The 15,654-nt window shown below is 41.7% G+C and overlaps 1 pseudogene; it reads left to right on the top strand.

Annotated features, from left to right (window-relative positions):
* Nucleotides 1-6,026: 6,026 nt before the first annotated feature.
* On the top strand, nt 6,027-6,555 carry LOC145519049 (large ribosomal subunit protein eL36 pseudogene; annotated as a pseudogene).
* Nucleotides 6,556-15,654: the final 9,099 nt, after the last annotated feature.

The following is a 15,654-nucleotide window of genomic DNA, read 5'->3' as shown; positions in this document are numbered from 1 at the left end:
GATGAGATGGTTGGATGGCATCACTGACTCAATGAACATGAGTATGAGCATGCTCTGGGAGTTGGTGATGGACAGGGAAGCCTGGCATGCTGCAGTCCATGGGGCTGCAAAGAGATGGACACGACTGAGTGATTGAACTGAACTGACTCAAAAGACATTATGTTAGAGCTCATGCATTCATTTCATGTGTCCTATTTATAAGGGAAGTCCGGCAATACATTCACATGATGAGTACAACAAAGAAGGGAAAAAAAATGCTTACTTAGAGATTTTTTATTTTTAAATCCTTTTACAGTGCATTCTTCCAGTTGCTGCTAAGTCACCTCAGTCGTGTCCGACTCTGTGCGACCCCATAGATGGCAGCCCAGCAGGCTCCACCGTCCCTGGGATTCTCCAGGCAAGAACACTGGAGTGGGTTGCCTTTTCCTTCTCCAATGCATGAAAGTGAAAAGTGAAAGTGAAGTTGCTCAGTCGTGTCCGACTCTTAGCGACCCCATGGACTGCAGCCTACCAGGCTCCTCCATCCATGGGATTTTCCAGGCAAGAGTACTGGAGTGGGGTGCCATTGCCTTCTCCGATTCTTCCAGTTGGAAAGTAGGGTATTTGGATAGCTGGCATCAACTGTGTCATCAGGTCACTGAAAACACAGAAAGATAAAATTTCTACTTTGAAGAAATTACTGCATGGCACCCTAGCAGACATATAGAAGCAGGTGATAATATATTTTTAGGTAGATGGATAATTTTCTATCTGTATTGAATATCTGTATCTGTCACCTATTTGAATACATCTAATTAAAAAGTCTTCCTTCTTTCCTACACTTGCTGTCCCAAGGTACAAAGCAGTAGCTGGAAGATGAGATAGATAAAGTAGATCCCACTGATATTGGATTTTTCTCTGGTAGATGAGGTTTCTTACTGCTTGTATCTGTAAGAGCATTTGACCTAAGGCACTCCCTAGTGCTTCTGTGGTGGCTCAGATGGTAAAGAATCTGCCTGCAAAGCAGGAGACCCAGGTTCAATCCCTGGGTCTGGAAGATCCCCTGGAGAAGGGAATGGCTACCCACTCCAGTATTCTTGCCTGGACAATTCCATGGACAGAGGAGCCCGGCAGGCTACACAGTCTATGGGATCCCAAAGAGTCAGAACATACTGAGCGACTAACACACAACACAATATACAAGGCACTCCCTGCTCTTTGAAACTATTTCTTTCCATTTTCACTGATCTCTCTTCTCACATTCTTTTCTGCTTCTTCCTCATCTTCCCAACTTCTGAACGTTGGCGTGATATAGAACCTGATCCTTGGACTCCCTTTTTTAGCTACCCTCTGTCCCTAGACTGCATTATCCAGTCTTGTGGAGACAATACCATTCACGTGGGGATGATCACTCCCAAATTTACGTCTCGAGCGCAAACATCTCCCCTGAACTCTAGATTCAGATATCCAATTTGGGTCCAATTTGGATCCCTAGTAGGCATTTCAAATTAATACGGGCAGAACTAAACTGTCATTCCCCTATCCCCGCCCCTCACATAGGATTCTCTATCAATAAACACCAACTCTGTCCTTTCAGTTGTTTAAGACCAAAAACTATAGAAAATTTTGACTCCTCTTTTCCCTAACAACCCACAGGCCGTAAATCCAAAATACATCCAATACTTCTCACCACTTTTGCTAAATCAGCCCGGTCAAAGCTTGGATGGTTGTAGTAGCCTCCTGCCTACACAGCAGCCATAGGCTCCCCATGATGTCTCTCAATATCTTGCTTACTTAAAACAGCTTGAGGCCATTGCTTTTATTCTTGAAGAAGGTAAATCATGCAGTCTTGCAAAAGTCTTTCTGAAAACAAGATTCCAAATGAACTAATTAAAGTATAGACTATTGGAGTTGGGCAGAACCCTGTAGACTAAGCGGTTCTAGCCTCTCCTTGCACTGGTCGATGGGGAGGCTGCAGGGGAAAAGATTACATGAATCTCACGCAGTCAGTAGTACAGTTAGGACTGCGGTCAGATTAGGCTGCAAGTCTGATCATGTCTCCAAGGCTGGAATCCATGAGTTTTTCAGAATATCTTGCAGATTACAAATCATATTTACCCCCAAATCAGCTGATCTTTTTTCTGTAAATATTTGATGTCTACAACTTAATGAATTTGGTGATGAGGACAATGTCCATGAACCCAATCTATGCCATACTACAATCTATGCCATAAACATATTCATCATCTTCAAAAGTTTTCTCCTGCTTTCTTTCTTATTATTATTGTTGTTGTTGCTGTCGTTCTTATGTGTGCTATTAGAGCATACAATACAGTATTAACTATAAGCACTATGCTGTATTCTATCTGTAAATCTCTAGCATTTATTCATCTTGCATAACTGAAACTGTACGCTTTGATTTATTATCTTCAGATAATTTAGTTATCACAGAAGTTATAGTTCAGCTTCATGAAAAGATACATTATATGTAACTTCAGTCAAAGTACTATAGCTAAAAATATGTTTTTCATGACTTATAATTATGTTGAATTTTGAGATCTTTAGCGAGTGAGCTCATGTTGTTCTTACCGAACTCCGTGAAGAGTTTTCATTGTCAGAAAAAGGGCTCCACCCTCCCCTTTGCTGGCTATGATAAACAGCCCTGCCAAAGTTGCCCTGGTGGTTACACTGTATTGGGAGTTCTCCTCCAAAGTGAAACTTGGCTGAGCAAACGCCACTCCTCCTATCACTCCTAAGAGTCTATATTTGGAGAACCAGTTTACCCTGCTCTGATTCTTTTTGTACTTATTTTTTGACAGTTTCTTCCCTTAATCATCCCTGGCTTAATTCTAAGCTAAAAATAGAGCATATGAATGATTAGTGATCAGGCTTCTGAAAGTGAGTGTATATATATTCACTTATAGATTGTGTGTGTGCACTCAATCATGTCTGACTCTTTGCAACTCCATGGGCTATAGAGCCTACCAGGCTCCTCTGTTCATGGAGTTTTTCCAAGCAAGAATACTGGAGTGGGTTGCCATATCCCACTCCAGGGGATCCTCCCAAGCCAGGGATCGAACTGTGTCTCTTGCCTCTCCTGCAATGGCAGGCAAATTCTTTACCAGAGTCACTTGGGAAACCCCCTACTTATTGATATACAGATATAGATTATTAATCTATCTGCCTCAGATTGAAGTTTTGGTCTTTTGATTTTCTTAATCGACATTTATTCTGTTGACTGTAACTGCTAAATAATTTCACTCAACCCTTCATTTTGAGGTGCTACCTCTGAGGATCAAGAAAATTAAATGACTTATCTATATGTGGTGCAAGTGGTAAAGAACTTGCCTGCCAACGCAGGAGACAAGAGACTTGAGTTCGATCCCTGGGTCAGGAAGATCCCCTGGAGAAGGAAATGGCAACCCACTCCAGTATTCTTGCCTGGAGAATCCCATGGACAGAGGGGCCTGTGGGGTTACTTGTCCATAAGGTCGCCAAGAGTCAGACATGACTGAAGCTATTTAGCACGCACACATCTATATGTGAAAACATTTCATAGTGCCCAGAATATAGTCACAGTTCAGTAAACGGTAGGTTTTACATGCTGTCATATCATCACCACCAACATGCATCTCCACTTTATTCCCTCCTGAGTTCATTCCCATTCATAGTGTGTCAACCCCTGGGAAGTCTACACAAATAGCTCTCAAAAAATGTCTGGAATTGTCTACCTTTACTTATAGGCTTGATAAAATCTCATATGCACATTGTTTTTTTAATTTATTATTACATTTACTGTTGATGACATTCGTATTTTTCAAAATGTGGTCCTTGAATCACTGCTTTTGAATTATGGGAAGAGGAAAAACTAGGGGTGGTCCCCAGATATCTGTATTTTAGGCAAGTACACAGGAGATTGGGTTATGCACACCACCATTTGGGAACATGTGCTAGTCTACTTTTGATCCCTACCATTTCATCAATGCCATCACTTTGCTATTGATTTTTAAGACGGTAAAAGAGATTTATCTTACCACAGCCTTAAAGTAACCCATATTTGCAGAGTATAATTCTCTAGCTCATAATTAAAATATATATTATAACTATACTACTACTATTATAAAGGTTAAAATCTCTAGGGGAAATAGAAGGACCAAGTACAAATTGCTAGATAATGGATGAATGATAATACAACAGATTCAAGCCTTGTCAGGGTTTAGGTACCTTCCTAAACCCCTGCCTGTCCCTAAACTGTAAGCTCCAAGTAACATAGTTAGAAGGGAACTGGCTATTTCCCTGCTTTCATTAGAAGATTGAGTTTGACGATGCACTGTTGTATATGCTGTAAATCCTTTTTAGAACTATATAAACTCTACTTCCTAGAAAAAAGTCAATAACAACGTGGAAGATAGCCAGAATCCATCTTTGCGATAGGACTATGGAGTAATGAGACTAGTTTTCTTGGATGACTTACAGAAATCAAAATTGATAACATAAAGCCATACTTTGTATTTCAAAAACACAACCGCTACATGACTATAAATATCTTCTGAGTTGTAGATGAGATTCTTGGGCTAGATGGTAATGTTCAATGCATATGCACAAAGCAAACAGGATGCTTTAAAATAAGTGCTGAATCTCTTGCAAGATGAAATATTAGTACTATTGACATAGGCCAAGTACCTTTATCACTAAGATGTCTGTTTATCTCTTTGTTTTCTTTAGTAAAGTAGCATTAGGCATTTAGAAGTGAAGACCAGTGAAGCGTTTTACTAAAACTATAATTGCAAAGCTAATTGGAGATTGCAAATTAAGTGGGAATGGTGTGCAGAGTGATGTAAGGATGCCATCAAATCATAGAAATTACATTTGGAAAGGATCTAGATAATTTCCAGTCCAACCTCCCACCCAGATCCTCATATTCTGCTTTAAATATGTGAATACAGGGGAAATCCTATGTCTTTATCCAGTAAATATTTGTATCATGCTCCAGCAACTGTCATTAAAATAATAACTGGTTTAAAGTACCTTCTCTCACATTTTTTCCTTCCTTGTATTTACTTTCTTAGATGTCAGACCTGGATTCCTGACCCCAAACCCTTGTATTTTCTCTGTTATCTCTGAAACATTGGTTCAGAGATATTTGTTATTTTAGTACCCAGAGACTTCCCAATTACTAATCCAAATTCTTCTGCTGGTTACAAGACAGCCTTTATTCAGCATGTATTACAACCATGGTAGAATTATAAAAATTAACTAGCCAAGAGGAGAAGCCATAATGTTCTAGACACCTGATTTTTACTCACGACAAGGGAACAAGAACTAACATGGAGATCTTCGGCCAATTTCCCTCCTCTGCCATGGACCTTCCCACTAGCAAGTTGATGGACTATTGAGAAATGGTCTTTGAAGCTGGTTATCACCCTGGCTGCACCTGTCTACTCACTCCTAAAGCCTGGTACCCTCTAGAAATACGGTAACAAGAACAGAGATAGAACTCTGACTACTATGTCTTCCCATTTTTTGAAACAATTCTAAATTTTGTCAAGGCATAAGGCAGATAATGTTTTTTTTAGGTTACCCAAGTCTAGGAAGGAGGAAGTCCCTTATAACACCTGCCATAAAGATCTTGAGGAGGGCATGGCAAGCCATTCCAGTATTCCTGCCTGGAGAATCCTCATGGACAGAAGTGTCTAGCAGGCTACAGTTCATGGGGTTGCAAAGAGTCAGACACGACTGAGGGACTAAGCACATAAAGATCTTAGAACCACCATTTCGATAAAACGCTAACTACTTTTCTTCACTTCAGCAGGACAGATATAAAAAGATGCCCCAGGAGCCTGATGGCTCAACAAACGTGCTATGGCAGGGTGAAGGAAGAGTGCTCTCCCATTGTTATTTCCTGTCCCTTCAGAAATGAAATAATGGACTTCAGACCTCCTGAATTACAAAAGCACTGTCTCATGATCAGCAAGTTAGAAAACTGATCATATTCCAACTGAGAAAATGAAGAATCATTTTCATACTAAGGACATTTGTATTCCAAGATGAATTTTGCCAAAATAGGTAAGTTTTATTGGTAACATTATTATAACACTCTTTCTAAACTCCTGGACCTGGAGTTAAATGAGACCTTGTGCCCACTTAAGTGACGTAGTTCTATGTTTGGTTGTTTAATACAGTGAATCAGCACCTAAGTGTCCAAAAAGAACTTCATTTAAAAAATGCATTTTCAGTTGAACAGCAGCAGCCAGAGGTCTGCGCTACCCCGTGGCCATGGGCCTCATCAAGGGCCGCAAGGTGAGTAAGAACATGAGCAAGTTGAGACACAGCCACAGCCGTGGGTACATCACCAAACACAGCAAGTTCGCGAGGGACATGATCCGGGAAGTGTGCGGCTTCGCCCCTTATGAGCAGTGGGCCATGGAGCTGCTCAGAGTCTCCAAGGACGAGCGGGCCCTCAAGTTCATCAAGAAAAGGGTGGGGACACACACCCACACCAAGAGGAACAGAGAGGAGCTGAGCAACATCCTGGCCATCATGAGGAAAGCGGCAGCCAAGGACTGGCCATCATGAGGAAAGTGGCAGCCAAGAAGGACTGAACCCGTCCACTCTGTGCACAATAAGCCTTTTCAGGGGAAAAAAAAATGCTTTTTCTATTTACTTATTCCTGATTTAAATTTTTATCAGTAGAACAGGTGGTTTACCTTTTGCCAGTGGAGTACATTATGGTGGTCACTACAGAAGGCTGGTAGTGTAGACATGGGGGAATAAAAAGGTTTGGGTCAACGTGGGTGAATATGGGGTACATCATGTACTTGGTGCACATCAGGGACATAAACTTCATTGTCAAAGTTGATTGCAACTGTATTTCAATTCTGATTGTAGGAGATGCCTGATCAAGAAAATAGAGTTGAAAGAAATGAGAGGTATTTCTAGCCCTCTGACCTCTCTTTCCTACTACTTCCCTCCCTTGAGAAATCTCCAGCAAATGCATACTTTAAAGTTTTATCAGCCTACCCAAGGCTTTTTGCTAAGTAGACAAGAACCTTTCTGGGATGTCAGCTGATCCGGTGGATCTACCACTACTCTGCCCCAACCCCCAACCCTGCCCCGTTCTCATTTCAATAGGTCGGCCACACTCTAAGTCTGTGCAAAATCTGCCAGTCACCTCTGACCCACTCTTCGCTAGGGTGTCATCCTAGTAGATTTTGTCAACCCCCCTGAACAGCCTGATGAACTCTTAGTATATGGATAATTCTCTTTACCGCCTATGATAAGTAGCAAAAGAGAGGGAAGAACTGGCCTTGCCGATAAGATATTTTTGACAGTTGAAAATTCAAAACATACAATTCTGGAAATTCCCTGGCAGTCCAGGAGTTAGGATGCAGGGCTCTTGCTACCAGGACCCTGGGTTCGATCCCTTGTCGGGAACTAAGATTCCACAAGTTGTGTGGTGTGGTAAAAAAAAATAAATAAAACCCACAATCCTGGCACAGCTTAAGGAGAATTACATAGTAGCACGACAACAAATGCAAACTGTCATGTAACACTGATGATGTGATAAGAGAACACAGAAAAAACTACAAATAATAAAATATTTATGTGTATATTCTTAGTCTCACAGTCATGTCTGACTCTTTGCGACCTCATGGACCATAGCCCACCAGGCTCCTATGTCCATGGAATTTTCCAAGCAACAATACTGGGGTGGGTTGCTATTTCCTCCTCCAGGAGATCTTCCCAACCCAAGATCAAACCCGAACCACATCTCTTGCGTCTCCTACACTGGCAAGCAGATTCTTTACCACCGCACCACCTGGGAAAGCCCCTCTGATTGATAAGAGGACATACCAAAACAATGGAAAAAATAAAATATCTATAATAAATCATGGCATGTCTGTATAATAGAATCCTGCTGCTGCTGCTGCTAAGTCGCTTCAGTCGTGTCCGACTCTGTGTGACCCCATAGACGGCAGCCCACCAGGCTTCCCCATCCCTGGTATTCTCCAGGCAAGAACACTAGAGTGGGTCACCATTCCCTTCTCCAGGGAATCTTCCCAATCCAGGGATCAAACCCAGGTCTCCTGCATTGCAGGCAGATTCTTTACCATCTGAGCCACCAGAGAATTATCTAAGACTTTAACAAATATTTAGATTATCCGGTCAAACTGTTGTCTTTTAAGAAAAAATATTTTATGAAAGATTACAATATCATTTAATTCTATTTAAGAGAAAATTGTTGTACCTGTATTCTCTCCCCAAGGGGTGGTTTTTTCAAACTGAACTATTTTTATATACAGTTACCAATGTTGATAAAGTTCAAAGTTAACTCAGTCTCTTTTCCTTTAATTCTGAGTCTTTAATTCCTTTAGTGCTTTGTTGCATATGTTTTGCTAGTAGAAAAATGTGCTAGTTTAATTATTCTACATACAAGTGAGCTTTCATGCTGTTTGTCTCCTTTCCACACACTTAATTTTCCACCACAGGTACACAGCTCACTGACATCATGAACCATCCAACAACCAATGACAACTGTGTGAGTTCTACAAAAATGTCTCCAAAATTCCTCCTCAGGGGCAAAATAATGCAACTGTTTCTTGAACATTGTGTCTGTTCTTAGGAACCATGACCTAGATATAAAAAGATGGGAAAGCTATTTTTCTCAGCAAAGGCAGATTTGCTGTTTTGAATTCCTACTCAACATTCAGTTCCAAGATGTGAAGCCAACTACTGTTTACTTGGTGTCTCTCCTCTAAGTAGTTAAAATACATTTAATTGAGCTTTTCCTCTAGTAGTCTGGGATTATTTTGTTTTCACTTTAAAAGCAAGGGAGGGGGATCCCCTGGTGGTCCAGTGTCTAAGACTCAGCACTTAGAATGCAGGAGGCCCTGGGTTTAATCCTTGGTCAGGAAACCAGATCCCACATGCTACAACTAAGAGTTGGCATACCACAACTAAAATCCTGCATAACGCAACGAAGACCCAGGACAGTCAAATAAATAAATAAAAATAAATATTTTAAAATAATAAAATTAAAGAAAGGGAAATACTAAAATCCCTCCATCAGTGAGGTCTAGCCATAACTTATGCCATGAACAGAACAGACTATTAGCAAAGTCTCGCATTATTACCTGCTCCAAGAAAGAATGCAGCAGAGGGATATATATCATTATTTATTGGGACAAATTTTTTAAATAGTAAATAAACAAACAAATTTTGTTTCAAATTTTTCTATAAAGGATAATGATGAGCTAAAGTGAGAATTTGGTCTCTCTGGCCTCTTCCTAATCATTTTATCTATTACAAGCCTGTTTCAATAATGGCATAGACACTGATGGACATCGGTGTCTATCATGCACAAGTGTACTGCCCCCTATTGTTTACTTACTGCTTTTCTCCTGGGGCTTTCAAAGCTGCTAATCCTTACTCCACTTCCCTGGTGGCTCAGAGGTTAAAGCGTCTGCCTCCAATGCAGGAGACCCGGGTTTGATCCCTGGGTCGGGAAGATCCCCTGGAGAAGGAAATGGCAACCCACTCCAGTATTCTTGCCTGGAGAATCCCATGGACGGAGGAGCCTGGTAGGCTACAGTCCATGGGGTCGCAAAGAGTCGGACACGACTGAGCGACTTCACTCAATCCTTACTCCATCCCTCTAAGTCCCTCCTCTTGGCCAGTGGAGAAGCTGAGGCTACTGATTGAGCTATAGGATTTTAAGGGCAAAAACATGGTGCCTGCTGGGAATTCATGCTCCCTGCTCTGGAAGTCAATGTATCTAATCCTGTTAGATTGTGTATTTTCTTGTGAAGGAAACAGTGAAGAGGAAAAAAATGCTAGGCCATGCTGAAAACAGAGTTATGAAGCATCTTATCTTCTCCACCCAGTGTGCATTTGCCCCAAGGCAGCGGCTAATTTGGGATCATTGAGACCAAAGAGGTCACAACTGGGCTGAAACAGAGATGAGAGACCAGAACATAGCTTTAGTTTTTGCAAAAGAGAAAAGTATTTCAAATAATCAGGCTGAGTCTCCTCCTCAGAGTCTCAAAAACCCACGTCACAACAGAACAGGTTGTGGACCAGCAAGGAGTGGATATGCTTTTAGCAGAGTCCACTTCCAGTAAGTGACTGAATATGTTAATGCATTACCGTGACAGCTGATACATTAAAGCAATATATGTCTCATGACTGCTTTGGACAGTGTCTCACCAGCATTCAGTTAACGCTATGATACCTGCTTGAGAGCAATTTGACACAGAGTTTACAGGAAAGACAGGGAGGGAGAGAGAGAGAGACCATAAAATGCCCACGTGTGGAAGTTAGAAAACAAACCCTGGGGGATTCATAGAAGAAACTCTTCTGAGATTTGAAAGTTAATTTTTAAAATTAATACTTTTAAAAAGCTCTATGGAGATATAACTGGCATTCAGTAGATATAGATATGTTGTACAACTTAGTAAGTTTCAATATACATCTGTGAAACTATTACCACAGTTAAGATAATAAACATATCCATCACTCTCATGCCCTTTCATGGCCCCTGGATATATGATTTTATCTATCTTGGATAGGTGCCTAGCAGGGGAATGGCTGGGTCAAATGGTATGTGTACATTTTACTTTCTAAGAACTTGCTAAACTGTTTTCCAAAATGATTTTTCTCCTTCTATATTCCCATCACCAGTATAGAGAGTTACAGTTGTTCCACAATCTCACCCATATTCAGCATGTTCAACCTTTTTAATTTTAGCAGTTCTGACAAGTGTGTAGCAGTATCTCCTTATAGTTTTGAAGCACAGCCCAAATGAGCAGTGACTTTGAGCATCTTCTCGTGTGCTCATTCATCATTTGTATATCTTACTTAGTGGATTGTCTGATGGAACCTTGTGTCAATTTTTTAACTGAGTTGTTTTCTTATTCATGAGTTTTGAGAGTTCTTTATATCGTCTGGGTAGACGTTCTTTATATATTTTGGATACAAGTCCTCTCTTGAAAAAATTCACAGACTCTTAACTTTCATACGGAAATGCAACAACTCCAGAATAGCCAAAGAACTCTGAAAAAGAACAGCAAAGCTGAAGGATCAGCCGATCGGCACAACCTGATTTCAAGACTTATAAAGCTGAATAATCAAGACAGTGTGGTCACAGCGTAAAAACAGACAAATAGACCAGTAGAGCAGGATTCAGAGGCCAAAAACAGACCCATCATACATGCAACCAACTTTCGACAAAGGTGCAAAGACAATCCAATGGAAAGAGGATAGCCTTTTCAACGAAGGGTGCTAGAAAAACTAGATATGCAGAGGCAAAAATATTAACTTCAATCCATATCTTAAGCCACATACAAAAAGAACTGAAAATAGATAATAGACCTAAACATAAAACAAAACAGCCCTGAGTGGGCTCAAAGCAAAATGAAAACACAGGGCCCCCTGATCAGAAATTACTGAGAATTTCAACACAGCAATGGCAGAACATTAGCCCAAGCATGGGGCCCTTCTAAATGCGGGACTCTGTGTTACTGAACAGGTTGCAGGCCTGTGAAACCAACCCTACCTAAAAATTATCAAGCTTCTAAAGGAAAACATAGGAGAAAACCTATGTTACCTTGGGTTATGCAGATTCCTTAAATAGGCACAATACCAAAAGGACGATCCCTAAAAGAAGAAATTGATAAACTGAACACCATCAATATTAAAAACTTCTGTTGTCAAAAGATTAAGTGAATGAAAAGATAAGCCACAAACTGGGAGGAACTATTTACCAAAAATAATAATAAATTTGAACACTGTTTGTACACGTCATGTGCCAGTGTTCTAAAAACTTTATATAGTTTCACATATACATATATAATAAATGCCTTATAGGGTAGATACAGTTTTATCTTCATCTCATATTAAAAAAGATACGAGAATTTAAGAATCTGGCTTAACGATATAAGACTAGTAAATCAAGGAGCCAAAGTACTGGAGTCCAGCTGTCTGATTTTGAGGCCATGTCCTTGACATCTCCTACGGTAAAAACAAATGACATCTCTCTCTTCTCATTTCCTGTCCTTAATTTATCTGAGGGGGCTTTAAAAAAAAAAATCACCTACAACTTATTTCAACAGACTACCTTTAAAAATTCCCGATGTAGGCATTTTTGATGGCCACGACTGCCCACTATGTTCAGTATACAAAGTCCTCTTCCTATAAGCCTTTTCCAAGACCAGGTAAACCCAGTGGTTATCAGTGTTTCCGGGACTGGTATCAGCAGTCCAAGGGTAGCACAAGTAAGTTTATAAAGCTTAGTGCCAGATAAAGCAGCCTTGATTTGAACTACCTCATTGCCCGATTTTCTCTTTTGGAGCAAAGGACATTCCTGCAGCAAAGTACAGCGTGGTTTCCTATGCCCAGAAAGAATGCATGGGCCTCGTTCAGTGACCACTTACATCCAGAGAGGGACCAAGGCATGGGAACGTGCATGTTTATCTTTGTGCCTGAGCCCACCCACTGTTTCACTGCAGGCCACGGAGAAAGAAATATCAAGTCCTAAAAAGGCGTTGGGGCTGAATAGCACAATATGCTTGGATACCCATGCTTCATGTAAACACAGGGCGATTGTGAGTTCTGAGAGCCTGGGTGTTGCAGTTCAGCGAGGGTCTGATTAGCATCTAGACAACATCCCCAGAAAGGGCTGCAGACCCCTTTGTCTGGAAGAAGGGGTGTGCACATGACTCTGGTCACCGGGACTCCCCAGCAACTCTCCTCTGAATATTTCACCCCTGGCTCCCATTGAGGTATGTTTTGGGAGTCTCCAGCATTTTCACGGCAAAGGGCTTTTGGCTCATCTGCCTTACTTTTTACAAGTTCGAGGGCAGCAGTTTGAAGTGAAAGGGAAGAGTCACGGGAAACTGAACTTCCGGCAGAAATAATATAGCTCGTGAGGTTGCTACAGAAGCTGGCAATTGCTGAGTAAACTCTGTTTTGAACTAGCGGTGTCCGGAGTCTTTCGAGACTTTAGCTTTGACGTCATGTAAGTGACTGTGCCTAAAAATCGAAAACAAACACTGCGTAGCTCCTAGTACTCTCTGGTTTCCTGGGTCAAAAGGCACAGGATGCATATTTTCCTCCTTTCCATGGTATAATGTTTTAGGTAGAACTGTGATTTTTTTTTTTTTTTTTTTTTTACTGTTTTGCTGCCTTTCCACCTTCACAAAGAATACAATGACTATTTCTGCCCCCTCTGCAGTAAGAGCTGGAGATCACATTTTTCCTGGGTGTTCTCGATCCTGTGGCCAGAGTACATTCCTTTAACTTACCCGTTAGAGTCCAACAGTCACTCAGCCTCTCTGACTTTAAGACAATCACACACAGACCAACCCCAACAAAATATGAAACGTTGGTATTTGGCACTTGCCACACCCAGGGCATGGCTTTCAGGAGATTTCACCAGGTTCAAAAAGATGGATATGATTGTCCCTTAATGTTACCTATTTCAAACTTAAATTTTAATTCTAATCAACCTAGGATATGAAAAGTTCTGAAGTGTGAGGGTACCCTGGGCATATCAGCACACAAATTTCATCAAACAGAGAGAAATCATAGGTTCTTAATTCAGGAGAAGTTTTTAAACTCTCAGAAAGAGAGAAAAAAATCAGTGGAACAAAACATCTGTACATAGATCCTTTCATTATTATTATCTGCTGATGTGATTGGCTCCAAGTGAATAACTTGCACCCAGAAGGGTCCCCTTGCCCAGCTTTCTATCTAAAATGACAATATTCGCTCTGTGTGTTTGTATCAATTTAATCAGTTATACTTTCCTGATAGCTCAGGCGGTAAACAATCTGCCTGCAATGCAAGAGACCTGGGGTTCAATTCCTGGGTTGGGAAGATCTCCTGCAGGAAGGCATGGCAACCCACTCCACTATTCTTGCCTGGGAAATTCCATGGACAGGAGTCTGGTGGGCTACAGTCCCTGGGGTTGCAAAGAGTCAGACACCACTAAGCAGCTAACACTTTCAAGCATTTATAAAACTATGCCTGTATTTAGAAAAGAATCTTCTTTTGTGTTTTCTAATTCTGCTTTTCTGGATTACTGCATGCTGACCATCTAGGTGTGCACATTAAGAATCAATAAATGAGAATGTCACTCACTTCCAAACAATCATCAGAGGCCTTAACATATAAGTATTTAGGGGCAAGGAGGGCTGTTGCCTCTCCCTGTGAAATCAGCATTAAAGAGTCACTCCTCACTTCATCAGGAAAAAAGGAATGTACTCTGGAGAAACAGCAATGCCATAGCCATAAAGTACCCACGTGGCTAAACAAAATTCCCGCCTGATTCAGATATTTCAGTTCTGGGAAGGAAGGGAGGGTTTCCTTACAGAGGGTAGACAGGAAGAAATGAGGTCCATATCCCTTTCTTTCAATTATCTATAAAAATGAAGACGCTTATTTTTATATAAACTACATAAATTAAGAAAATTCTTGAGCTAATTCATCTCCTAGCTTGTCTAAAGGTGGGAGGTTTGCAGGCTAAAGGCACACAGAATTCATGTCCCCATTGACAGGCTTTTCACGCTCATTTCTTATCTGAAGGGCTCAAGTTTTTCTTGCCGAGTACACACAAGGCCCTATCCAAGTTCACTGTACAGTTTTGTCTTGAGCCGCTGAAGGACAGCTTGCCCATTAGAAATCTAACACAGGAACGTCTTTAATTAGCAGACTTTTCTGCAGGGTGGGGCCCAAGCAGGACTACCGGGACTGAAGTGTGAATTTCAATACTTCCTTGCAAAAGGAGGAGACTGGACATTCTCAGTCTCTTATTTGAAGCGGGGCACGATGACCCATACGTGAAGCAGTGCATTAATGGCCTACATTACGTTACAGGTATGAATTTTACATAAAATGGATTAATATTATATGTCATGGTGGAATTTTAAATACTCCGTGCCCATGCATTTTTAATATTTACGTGCTCTAATTTAATGTTCAAGGCAATTGCATTTCTTGAGGCCACTTTTGCATCTAGATGGGTAAAAGAAAAACCCTACGACGTCTTGGTTTTATTTATACGTCCCTTCACCAAAAATGTGCATTCGGCCTTCTTTTCCATTTCCCCCTCCCCCCACCCCACCCCCCACCCTTACCCCCCAAGCTTTAACGTTTTAAAAACAGGCACGGAAAGACTACGCATTCCATTCTATCATTATGGTTTCGGCAGTTGGGAAAAGCCGAAGAAAGAAACGGGAGTGGGGAAACAGGAGAACGAACGTGCCTTCTAGAACAGCGTCCTTCTTAAGGCGCTGGAATCCAGGGATGGAGGGATGGGTGGTGGACGGTCCTCGGGCGCCAGGCTGTTAGCAGTGGCAGGAGAGCCTCGAGCAGGGCCCGGGCGCTCCCTCCACCGCCTAAGCCGGGGCGCGGGGCGGGGGGAGAGTGAATTCCAGCCGCACATTCCCGCAGTTCTTTGCAATTAACTTCTCCCTCTCTTTTCGCCTCCCTAGGGCACACACCAGCCTGGCCCGACTCCCACCCAGCTCTCGGTTCTCAGAGCCCCCACCCACGGCGTTGACGGAATGGAGTGTCCTTCCCATTGGCCCGAGCGTCATTCCCTGAGGTGGCACCGTCCGCCTGATTGGCTGGGCACTCCCGACCCCCCGCCCACCCCTCCGCTCGGGTTGCCCGGCT

This window comes from Giraffa tippelskirchi, chromosome 8 (assembly GCF_054371585.1).
Source record: "Giraffa tippelskirchi isolate mGirTip1 chromosome 8, T2T-mGirTip1v1.2.pri, whole genome shotgun sequence".
NCBI lineage: Eukaryota > Metazoa > Chordata > Mammalia > Artiodactyla > Giraffidae > Giraffa > Giraffa tippelskirchi.
Note: the sequence above shows the minus strand (reverse complement) of the source record. Positions and strands in the feature narration are given on the sequence as shown.